Raw genomic sequence first — 12,572 nt, 5'->3', positions numbered from 1 at the left:
ACCACTTTGTTGGGGACCGTGGGGAGGTTCCCAATTCCCCACGGTCCCGCCGGCTCCCCGCCTCCTGCGGGAGCCGGCATTGCTTTTCCACACGGGGAGCTGCTAAGATGCAGCTCCCAGTGTGGAAAAGCAATCTGCTTTGGTTTTTGGAAGAGAGAGCAGGTTTCCCTGCTCTCTCTTCCAAAAACCAAACCAGTAGGTAGTTATAGTTGGGACCTTGCTTCTATTCAAAAAGCTTTTTTTCCCCCAATAACTTTTGCGCCGATAGACAAATCTAGCGAAATTTTCAAAACTTATGGCTCACTCCGGTCCGCTCCTATCTTGAAAGTTTCGGGGTGATTCGGCAAGCAGGAGCTGAGAAAAAAAGGGGGTCCCAAAAAATGTTTTACCCATGCAATTTCCCATAGGGAAATTTGGCCGCGGCTACAGCCCGAACTGCTGAATGGAATTACACCAAATTTGGCAAACAGGTAGACCTTGGTTCAGAAAGAACTCTTTTTGTTAAATGGTGTAAATCCATTCAGTAGTTCCTGAGAAATTTGAAAAAATATATACCGATATCTAGGCGGAACCCAACCACACATTCATTGTGAGATCTGATTGGCTATCAGCACTTTATCCTGGAATTGCTAGCAGCCATCTTGGGACCAATATACATGATAGTACCCCATTGAAATGCATTGTAGTGAATCGAAGATTTTGAGGGTTACCGAAAGGAGAACTATAACGGGTGATAATAGACTTTAGTTACATTAGAATTCATTTGTTGATGGTACCATACTAATTTTAGGAATCGTGGTGTGTTCTAAGGTAATTTTACCCTGTGAAAAACCTTCTGCTGGGATATCAAGAATCATGTTTGAGAGAAAACTATTTTCACACGCTTGTCCCATAGAGTTTTGGAAGGTGCTCCTGAAGATAAAATGAGAGCATATTTTCTGTAAATCCACATTATCTTTCTCAGTCATGTGAGAATGAATTCTGACATTCTCAGTGAAACATGTACATCCAACAAGGGCAAAGACTGTCAGTTGATTCCTTTGTGTTCTACTGAAGGTTCCCAGAGTGTACTAAAGCACAACTAGAGCGCTATGAGGAAAAGTGTTCTTCTGATCGGCATCATTTGTACCGGGAATCCATTGTTTTTTCATTGCCATCTCGTGTCAAACACTTCCACACGACCCACCTGGTGGTTTCTGCTGATGCCGAAGGAAAATCTAACTGACACGACAAAAACCTTCTTGCAGCCTGCATTTCTGCCCAGGAACTGTCGCACACCCAACCCCCCCTGTTCTTTGCAGTTCCACAGAAAGCCATGAGACACTCACACCCTGTGTAAAGGATTTGTTTTCCATCTCCTGCTACCAGCCTGATAAACATCCTTGACACCGTGAACAGGTTATCTGGACAATGGTCTCAGTGCTGGGCTTTGATCAGGGTGATTGGACAATGGTTTGAATGACCGAGCTTTGATCAAGCTGATCGAACAAACACCTGAATGACCGAGCTTTGATCAAGCTGAGTGACCAATGATTTGTGTACCAAGCCTTGACCAGGTCACCATCTACAAACATCGTCTGGATCTGGTTATCAACTGCAAACACTGCCCTGATTGAACAATGAACTAACAGCCGAAAGACTAGAATGAAAAACTATAAAAGGCTTGTAAGCTGCAGAGTAAAGCAGCAGCCTCCTCTGTCTTGTTTCTAACAAGCTTGGGACTCTGTTCCATAGCCCGGGCTATTTGAATAAATCTGGGTTCCTCCTGCAGACGAAGTCTCCTGTGTCTCCTTTTACTACGTATGAAGGGTATGGAAGACTTGGGAGGTTCCCCTGCCGCCGAGACCCTGAAAGTGGGTTATTCCGGTTCTTCAGCTAACAACCTTACTTATGACAAAAGCATGGCACACCTGAAGCCATCTTGATTGGAATAAACTGGTAAATCTTAAAACATTTAATTTAAAAAAGAACAAAATGAGGGGGTTCATTTTGTCATAGAAATTATGATTAGTGCTGCAGAAAGAAAATTTACCAAGTAGGAGGTGTGGCCATGGGTTGCCCTTTTGCCCCGGAATTGGCTATTTTGTTCATGGCTAAATATGAAGAAGCATTTGTCTACAACAACAATCCTTTCGCACAATGGATAACACACTGGTATCGTTTTATAGACTACATCTTTTTTGTGTGGATTGGTTCAGAGGAGAATCTAATAAATTTCCATGAATGGATAAATAACAGAATGCCCTCAATTAAATTTAGCATGGATCACTCTAGAGACAAAATGCCATTTTTGGATGTTGAGGTTTATCCCTCCAGTGGAGGTCTAGTGACAACTTTGTACAAAAAACCAACTGATCGAAATAAAGCCTTGCATTTCGGAAGTAACCATCCACGTAGCCTGAAGGACAATCTGCCCTATGGGCAATATCTCGGATCCGGCGCAATTGTACAGAGAAAGAAGAATATTTACGACATGCAGAAAATCTCACTTTTAACCTCAAACAACGTGGGTATCCAAAGAAATTGCTCTAGAAATCACTAAAAAGAGCATGGTGGACACCTAGGGAAAGCCTACTGGAAAGAAGACCAAAAAAGGAAACTGAAAGAATAGTATTTGTATCCACCTTCTGTCCAAATTCAAACATTTTGAAAAAGTTGGTCAAACAAAATTGGCACTTGTTAAATAATTTGGATCCATCTTTCAAGAATGAACCACTTTTTGCATTGAAGAAAAACTATAGCATCGCTAATCAATTAGTAAGAGCAGCGTTACCCGAAGCCAAGAACCCAGACTTACGTACCATGTTACGTTTACCCCCTGTTCAAGGCCACCACAAATGTGGCACTTGTTCATGTTGTGATTCAACACAAGAAGGAAAAGTTTTTACACACAATCAAACGAATTGGAAACATGAAGTGTTTTCGAATTGTAAAACTCGTTATGTGGTATATGGAATCTTATGCCCATGCAACCTTCTATATATTGGCAAAACCAACCAAGAGGTGCGCTTGAGGATACAACAACACAAATCAAGAATAAAAAACAATGTTGCTAATGCCCCTTTGGTAAACCATTGGAAAGAAAAAAATCACAAAAAAACTGAGATGACATGGACAGTAATCTCAAGGGTCGAAAACGACGCAAGAGGTGGCAACTTAGACGCCAAACTGGTAAGAAGAGAAGCGATGCTCATAGTGAAGTTCAATACAGCATTGTCAGGACTGAACGAATTGTCAGAAATGTTCAAACTTTAACAACATCGATCTCATTGATAGGGTAGTCTGTAATTCCACATGTATACATGTAACCATCAATCGATCATAACTGAACCTCTCCGAAGAAATTGCCAGACCTTAATCACATCCATTTTGTCCAGTCAGAACAACAACTGGCCTCGGTTGTACAGGGAACAATAAATAGTGACTCATCCGACCATCTTCAACAAGAGGGCAAATTCAATTTTATATTACTTTCAACATTGGACGCGCGTCACCGACACGTGCTAATATCAGGCACTAATAAATGCAAATTTTATACAAGCACCCATGGCATATGCAAGATTAAATTTTTTTTTTTAAATTTAAAAAACTACAAATCTCGCCATATCACGGTGGCCACAACATCTCAGTTTTATCAACAAACACAATTTAATGGACACAGAAAAACAAATAAAGTTTGAACAAGAAAAAACATGTCCCTTGAGCCACAAATATCGCAACGCTCCGATACTACACTTCCCAAGATCCTATGCGGACCAGGAAGTGAATGCGAGCAGGAAAGCATTCGGAAGTCGTCTGAACAGATACTCGACAGCCCTGTCTAAAGAAAGTAAGCGTCACTTCGTAAAACGAACGCGCCTTTTGCACAAATGCCCTCCAAATCAGAATGTGATGTAAGTTTCTAACGTTACGTCTCCCGCTTATTTACAGAACTTAATACGGAAGCTCACCGATATTGTACACAACGCGCCTGGTTCTCCCGTTCAGGTAAGCGTCATACTGCAATTATTACACGTCGAACTACAAAGCTGTTTGCAACAGGACAGTCTAACTAATTGAACTGCGCTAATTGCCCCCTTGCTGTTTAGAATGCGGAGAGTCAGGCAGCCATAAACGGGTGATTGGAATATACAAGTAAGTGACCATGGACTGGCATGTGCTAGAATTTTTGAAAGATGTGGTGAAGAATGAGTCTAAATTGTTTTCAAATTGTGGCCTGATTATGGATTCCTGCATTTTTTACAGAGTGTGGTTTCAAGAATATTTCCAGCTATACTTTGTCGAGTGCGAGGTAGGTGAGGAAACTTGTAGTTTTGGGAACAGGCAGCGTAGAGGCAGTCATTTTAAACCCTAAAAGCAACCTTTTGTTCTCCCATTACAGATATTGGTCCTGATGAGAACTCCCAAATGACGGAAGTTCGAAACGCGTAGACTTTATGTTACAAGCCAAAATCAAAAAATAGGAATTGATAAAAAATTGTACATATACATTTTTGTTGCAAAACAAATATTGGCTTTTTTTGTTGTGAATATTGTAATTCCAGCATTTATCGAATCATTGATGTTTCGTTTTGTTGTTTGTATTGGTATGATTGACGAATGAATGTGGATCGAATGTTCAATAGTATGCATTTTTTGTAAATAAGAAATTTGTGGTCTTTGATATAATGTATATCATTCTTTGTTGTGTACACTAGGTTTTAATATTTGTATAATACTTTGAAAAATCAGTAATTCAAATAGAAGTGGTAAATTGAAATGAAAAAAGAAATAAAAGAATTGGAATTAAAACCAATAAACATATTGTCTAAACTGTAGGTTTTGACTAAATAGTTGTCATACTCATGAACTAGCGGCATTGGCACCTATTTTTGTTCATTAGCAGAAAGAAAATTTAGGACATGTTTTAAGAGAGATCTCAAATACCTTCCTGTTATATTTCAACAGGAGCAGCCTTACAGTTGATGCATGTGTGTTCTACTGCAGCTTCCCTGAGTGTTCTAAAGAACAACTTGAGAGCAAACAGTCTTACTTATGACAACATTATGGCACACCTGAAGCCAACTTGAATGGAATAAACTGGTAACACCTAAAACATTTAATTTAAAAAGGAACACAATAAGGGGAGTTCATTTTGCCATAGAAATTATGGTTAGTGCTGCAGAAAGAAAATTTTGGGCATGTTTTAAGTGAGATCTCAAATCCTCTTCTATTTCATTACAAAATTCTGACATGCAGACTGAAACAATCACTTTCAATACCAGCAGTAGACTTCCAGTTAACTCCCTGGTGAGCAGTAGCTTTACTACAGTGATCTAATGAACAACTAGAGTGCTAACATTCTGAATTTATGGCAAATGTGTGACACATCTGAATGCCTGTTGATGGAATCAAAGTACAAAACTGAAAGCATTTCCTACTGAGGAGACTGCAGTAAATGAGGAAATTGGGAATTTTCATAACAACTAAGTCTCCCAAGATGGCCACCAGAGAAAAAAAGAGCCCCAATGTAGCACAAATATCACCCAGATGTAGCCCACATATAGCCCAATGACATAAGTGTGCAAAGCAATTTTTATTTTTAGTTTTTCTGCAGTTTTATATAGTGCCGACTGGTCAGGTATTGGAGCGTTACATCTTACTTGGACCCCTTATTGCGAATTTTGCACGAAGTACATGAGATTGATCTTGCGAAACATTGAACTTTACAATTCTGTTAACCTGAAGTTGCTCTGAACTGGGCTTTGTAACACCCGTTTTTACCTACTGGTTTTAATTAATTCTCACTGTATTGTATTAGGAAAGAGGACTTAATGTTTTTATGTACACTTTTATGATCTATGTTTCTAAATCAGATCGAATAAAGTTTAATGAATTCTATAGCAGGACAGAGGCAAGGATTATGCATATTTTCCTCACTTTATTTGCATAGCAGTTCAAAGAATACTTAACACAACAATCATTAAACAAAAGACTACACAGCCCATGAACCATTAGGGGGGTAGTCTCCAAAGCAACTATAGTCCAATCATATCACAGTCCATCGTTTATAATATCGTGACGTCCCTTCCGCTTCCTCTTTCTTCACTGCTCTTCCGTTAAGTGCATTCATTACATTCTTGGCTTAATCTGACGTTGTTGCTGTTTGTATAGCGGTTTATTGTGCACGTTAGTAGCATTATTGCCTTGGTATTGTTTCATATTCCCTGCGCAGCAGGCTCTTGCCTGAGCGCGTTCCCCCCCTTGCAGTTTCTCCCGCTGTGCGCTCTGTGCGCGTTGAGATCCTGTCAGGCGAGTCTGGTCCAAGCGAGGCAATTCCGCCGAGTGCTCCCGCTGGTCTTTACGCGCGTTTGGGAATCCGGTCACTCCTTTAGTGCCCGCTTGATTCCCTACCAACACTCACCTAATTCCCCACCAACCCTCACCTAATTCCCCACACTGCCACGTTAGTGACCAGGGCCACCTGGTGGTGGTAATTGGTATTGCGCCTCAGTCTATTCTTATAACAGCTTCGGGAAAAGCCCAGCTGTTGGAGCACCGGCGAGGGGGCTGCCTTCAGGATTTTAAGGGCATTTGTTCTGTGCTTACACCCTCTGCTATCATGTCTTCTCCAAAAAACCATTTTTTACTCCTCCAACCAGGCAGTGGAGGAGGAATGGCCCCCTAAATTCTCCCTCCAGCAGTGGACCAAGCCCTCTCTCTGGCTATTTCTAGGGCGCTGGCTCCTCTTATGGATCAGGTTGATAAGCTGGTGAAAAGCATCCCTGGGGTGTTCAGTGACCAAGATCTGGTGGTGGCTTGTGGTGGCGGGTCCCAGTAGCTCCCAGATGGGGAATAAAAGGGCAGTTAAGCATAACGCGGGCACTTGTAAGGATTTGATAAACTTACGGAGACCTTCCTCAAGAGTGCGCGAATGCTAAAACATGTACCCTGCCGGGAGGAGGAGGACCACAGAGAAAATTGTGATGCTGTCACCACTATTGTAGGCCCGGATGGCGGGTTTCCCTTAGAGGGAGAGGGTGTATTGGAGGATGATTTCTCCCCCGATGAGGATAAGGACTCGGGCATCCCCAGCATCCAGAGTCCCACTCCTCTCAGTCCCCGGTTGGGGACGGGGTCCACTAAGGCATGTTCGAGCCTACCCAAATTTACCATCCCAGGTCGGCGGAGTGGACCCCTGACGCCAAAGTGACAGAGTATGTGGTGGGGAAAATCGATCAACCCCTTGAAAGGGAGGTCAGGAATAGGATAAGGGGAGAATGCCCCAGGCCCTCACTGAAGGGGAAGGTGGCACACACACCTGAAATTGATGAGAAACTATGTACCTTTTTCTCCAAGTATATGAGGAATCCCAAGAAAGGAACTGATAGGTCTAGGAGGTGGTAGGGCCCATGACCCAAATTATTCAATTGGCAGAGCGTTCAAAAGAGTCAGGATTCCCTTTGTCCACAGATAGTGTGGCTGGTTGGGCGCACTACCCTAAACCCTAAAACACGACCCCCTCCACTACCCAAACACCAGTGTACTCCCCTTAACCCTAAAACACCACCCCCAGCATGACACCCTACACTACCCAAACATAACTGCACTACCCTAAACCCTAAAACACTACCACCAGCACGACTCCCTACACTACCCAAACACCACTGCACTACCCCAAACCCTAAATCTACCCCCAGATCAACCCCCTACACTAAACCAACACCACTGCACTACCCTAAACCCTAATACACTACCCTTGCAAAACTCGCTTCAATACACAAACACTACTGCACTGCCTTAAACCCTAAAACACCACCCCCAGTACGACTCCCTACACTACACAAACACCACTGCACTACCCTAAACCCTAAATCTACCTCCAGCATGACCCCTACACTACACAAACACCACTGCACTACCCTAAACCCTAAAACACTACCCCCAGCACAACCCTGTTCACTACCCAAACACAACTGCACTACCCTAAACCCAAAACATTACCCCCAGCACGACCCCCTACACTATCCAAACACCACTGCACAACCCTAAACCCTAAAACACGACCCCCTACAGTACACAAACACCACTGCAGTACCCTAAATACTAAAATAGTACCCCTACACTACACTAATATCACTGCACTACCCTAAACCCTAAGGGCCTGTTTCACAGAACTAACTTAAGACAAAATCCTAAACTTACTACCATTTTGGTATTCACAGAAAGCACTTACTCATTTTGGTATTCACAGAAGGCACTTACTCATTTTGGTATTCAACTAACTTTTGGACTCCTAAATGCCTTCTGTGAATACCGAAAGTCTTAAAGTTAGGATTTTTCTCAGTTTAGGAGTCCTACTAAACTGATGCAGATATTTACATATTTAAACATTACTCACTAACCGATGTATTCACTAAGATACACTTAATCAGTCAGTTATACAATCAATTTTACAAAATAAATCATCCATTTAGACACTTATATACCCTTTTATTCTTCCATCGACCTTGAGATATACATATATAAAACATATTTAATTTTCAGAAAAACATACATTCACTGGATGACGTCATCTGTGATGTCATCAGTGATGTCATTTGAGATGTCATCAGTGATGTCATGAGTGATGTCACTGACCATGTCATGAGTGATGTAATATGTGACATCATCAGCAGTGCATTGCGGGCGCACGAGTTATAGTTAGCTGAACTAACTATAACGGGGAATTTTAATGGTTTTGTATGAGTCAAACGTCCAACTAACTATAACGCCCCTGACACCTATGGTATTTTCAGTGAATTTCTAAGGTTCTACTAAACTGATCCAGATATTTACATATTTAAACATTACTCACTAACCGATGTATTCACTAAGATACACTTAATCAGTCAGTTATACAATCAATTTTACAAAATAAATCATCAATTTAGACACTTATATACCCTTTTATTCTTCCATCGACCTTGAGATATACATATATAAAACATATTTAATTTTCAGAAAAACACACATTCACTGGATGACGTCATCAGTGATGTCATTTGAGATGTCATCAGTGATTTCATGAGTGATGTCACTGACCATGTCATGAGTGATGTAATATGTGACATCATCAGCAGTGCATTGCGGGAGCACGAGTTATAGTTAGCTGAACTAACTATAGTGGGGGAATTTTGATGGTTTTGTATGAGTGAAATGTCCAACTAACTATAACGCCCCTGAGACCTATGGTATTTTCTGTGAATTTCTAAGGTTTTTTAAATGCAATTTCTAACTATAACGTGCCTGAAACCTATGTTTTTTTCAGTGAATATATATATATATATATATATATATATATATATCGCCGCTCCGTTGCGCCAAAATGAACCGGGGCACTCGTAGGCGGGTGCCTCTCGTGGTGACGCCCCACGTCTTTAGATTACCGCTCCGATTATCTTCTGATTCAAAAGAGAACCCGGCACTCATAGGATAAGTATTAGGTTAGTTTATTATTAACAAACACTAAGCAGACAAACGCGTTTCGGTTTTCCTTCGTCAGTGTCTACCATTGACACGGAAGGAAGCAGATTTAAAAAAACATTTCGTCATTACAGGCATGAACATAGAAAGAGGACTTACGGTCAAAACCCTGTGAGCAGTACATTTTACAATGTATATCACAGTCTAAAGTCTTCACAAGGACAATACATATTTAAATTCATTTAGAATTAACATTTTCTCCTGGTCATTTTAAATAAATAAGTAAAAGCCAGATTCGCAATTCTTAATTTACATACTGCCCTAATATATGAGGCGCTATGGTATCGTCTTTGTTAATATTGTGTGTTATTAAGCCGTGGATCGGCATTTCTCACAGGGTATGGTATTGTTTTGGCTTGGGGACATCTATTCTCATTCTATTGTTTTCCCAAGTGAGATGACAATTCTTCATTCCTATTTAGACCGGCGGGGGCCTTTGTTTGTAGGTCTATTATGTAGCGGGACTGCAACCTTCTCAGTCTCCGCAACCTATCTCCACCCCTTGGGTCTATAGGTACGCAATCTAAAGCAAAATATTGCAGCATTTCTCTTTTGCTTTTGTGTTTGATGGCAAATGTTTCGCTACAGGGTAGTTAAAATCTTTATTTGCAATCGCACGTTGAACTATCAATATCACAGGGGTTCATAGGTCACTTTATGTTTAATATTGTCAACAGTTTTCTCTTAGCAGCTCAAGGGTAGTCCTTCAGGGGCATTAATTACATTTAATGATTGTTTCTTGTTAACATGGATATGCTTCTTACGAACCATTCAACTCTAGTCTGTGTATATTAAAGTGTTTTCTTATCTGTGAGAAAACAGATGGATTCATAAAGGTAAGTGTTAAAATATATATGATTCAAATAAAGTGCATAACAAACTGACCTTTATGGGAGCTGAAGCATAGGATTTGGTGGCGATGTATTTTATTTCTTGCAATGTTTTATTTTTAATTTATATACCCATGCCTCTTTTGGTGGTAAGAGATATTACACTAGGTCCGTGCTTCAGAAGCTTTTTAGAGACACAACCCAAGTTTTAGAACGACAAGCTTTCGTGACCCAACTAGCTGCACATTTTCAATTAAAAGGTCCATTACATTTGCACTGACACAGTTTTACTGATAACACTATTGCACACAAAGGATGATGTGTGGAAATCGGGTGTCAGTGAATATTTATCATTTGTGTATCACCAAGCAAGGTGTCTTGATTTTGTTTGATCCTATTATAATGTGTTTCCATCATACTTCAGAATTACGAAAAAACGTACTTCAATTTTGAGATAACTGCTAAATATCACATGTTACTCGCATTTACAGCCTTTCCTTTCACTCGTCCTCTACCCCAGAAAGATTACAGCATAATTCACTTAGTTAGTGAATTATGAGTTAGTGTGCACGAATACCCAGGTTGAGAAAATAAAATACAGTTTGCCAGAAGACATAGCCTGACATTTCACCATTGGATTTGAAGCACAGAATATGTGACAAGATGAACACAAAATGTAAAGGTTTCTTTATTTATTGCTTGTACTTTTGCGACCACCAGTGGGTCAGGACCCAGAGCTTGGGAAGCACTGCACTAGACATTAAAAGAAACGGTACAAGGGTGCCCAGGGTGCCCAGCATTGCAGGCAAAATAAAATTTTCCCTCTGCAGCACTCTCCCTCGCCTACAAAAATGATTAGGGTGCAGTCATGAGTTGGTCTAGGAACTATTCGCAGTCCTGGAATAACCTTTCATGCTAGCACTGTACTGCACCAAGTGAAGGGTTTTACTAAACAAGCTCACATGATACTTAAGTTAGGTAAACTATATTTCTCGTACCTATATTGCATTTTAGGGTATGTGATGCTAATTTTACAGCATGCTTCATATCGGCAAGAAAACACTGGGCTGCACAGACAGCCCTGTTAAAGAACTCATGATATACTGCAGCCCTTCAATGTCTGCTACAGTACTCAGAAGCATTATTTATCCACAGCAGCAAATCATGAATATACCTGTAACAATATTGTACACCACTCCCTGAATGCTGCTTTCAGTATGGTATGGGCTTATAATCAAATGTACTGGGGACCATTGCAATACATTTCTGCTAAGGTCACCCGACGACTACAGGTCATCGGACACTTGTCCAGTCCTGGAATTTCCATCTTTTTCATCTTTAACTGATGTAAGAGTAGTGTGTTAACCCAAGGTTTGGCAAACTGACCTTCTTTAAAACATTGCTTTTTTATTCACTGGAAAAGGACATCACGTGAGCACAAACAAATCTCTAACCGCCTTTCATCACTGCCTGCTATAACTATTGCACACATATAAATATGAGACTAGACTTCTTACAGACGATTTCTAGTTCTAGAGAAAAATAAACTTCATACTGTACCTCCTAAAAAGACAGTTCCTCTGAATACTGTTTCCGGATCGGAGGACCACCAGTGACCGAGGAAAGACTGTGATTAAAGCTGAGACATGCAGCTTATATATACAGTAACAAGAGGGAGGAGAATCGTGTTAGGAAACAAAGTATACATTTGATTGGTTGGGCTTATCTGAACTCTGGTGCTTTAATGACTTAGTCAGTAATGTAAATATGTAATGACTTCACAAGAAGCATCGCAGGTGCTGCTTCCTGATTCCAGAGAATTAATGTTACACACATAATCAACGATTAATTTTGTACATTGCCACTACATTTGGGACACAAAGGAGAAATGAAAACAAGCCACTGGGTTCAAGTACTTTGTGATGACCTCACATTTTGTTGATGTCAGAGTGAGGGTATAAACACCAATTAGGTGATAAAAAAAATCTTTTCTTTGTAGTCAATTTTATTTTTATACGAGAAAAAGTCATTTAGTGGGAAAATTTTAGCGTTCTTTACTAGGGCTAAATATGTATTACGAATTGTGCAAACAACCCCTAACTTCCACGAGTTTCACTAGTTGTAATTTGGCTGTGAAAATCAGGCAGATTCTATCCAGAGAAACGTCTTGGAATGAGAGGAAACCCTGCAGAAGGCAGTGTGAAAATAACAATTTCCTCTGGTTATTCCCAATTCCTA

The 12,572-nt window shown here is 40.6% G+C and overlaps 1 protein-coding gene across 1 annotated transcript in view; it reads right to left on the bottom strand.

The window, feature by feature from the left end:
- Positions 1 to 11,928, bottom strand: part of LOC144753850 (uncharacterized) — a 121,290-nt gene extending 109,362 nt beyond the window's left edge. Inside the window, exon 1 of the mRNA XM_078641402.1 lies at positions 11,895 to 11,928. The gene's annotated coding sequence lies outside the window, so the exon portion shown is untranslated. The remainder of the gene's footprint in view (positions 1 to 11,894) is intronic.
- Between the last annotated feature and the right edge of the window lie 644 nt (positions 11,929 to 12,572).

This window comes from Lissotriton helveticus, chromosome 5_1 (assembly GCF_964261635.1).
Source record: "Lissotriton helveticus chromosome 5_1, aLisHel1.1, whole genome shotgun sequence".
Classification (NCBI taxonomy): Eukaryota; Metazoa; Chordata; class Amphibia; order Caudata; family Salamandridae; genus Lissotriton; species Lissotriton helveticus.
The sequence above is the reverse complement of the archived record's forward strand: the minus strand, read 5'-3'. Positions and strand labels throughout refer to the sequence as shown.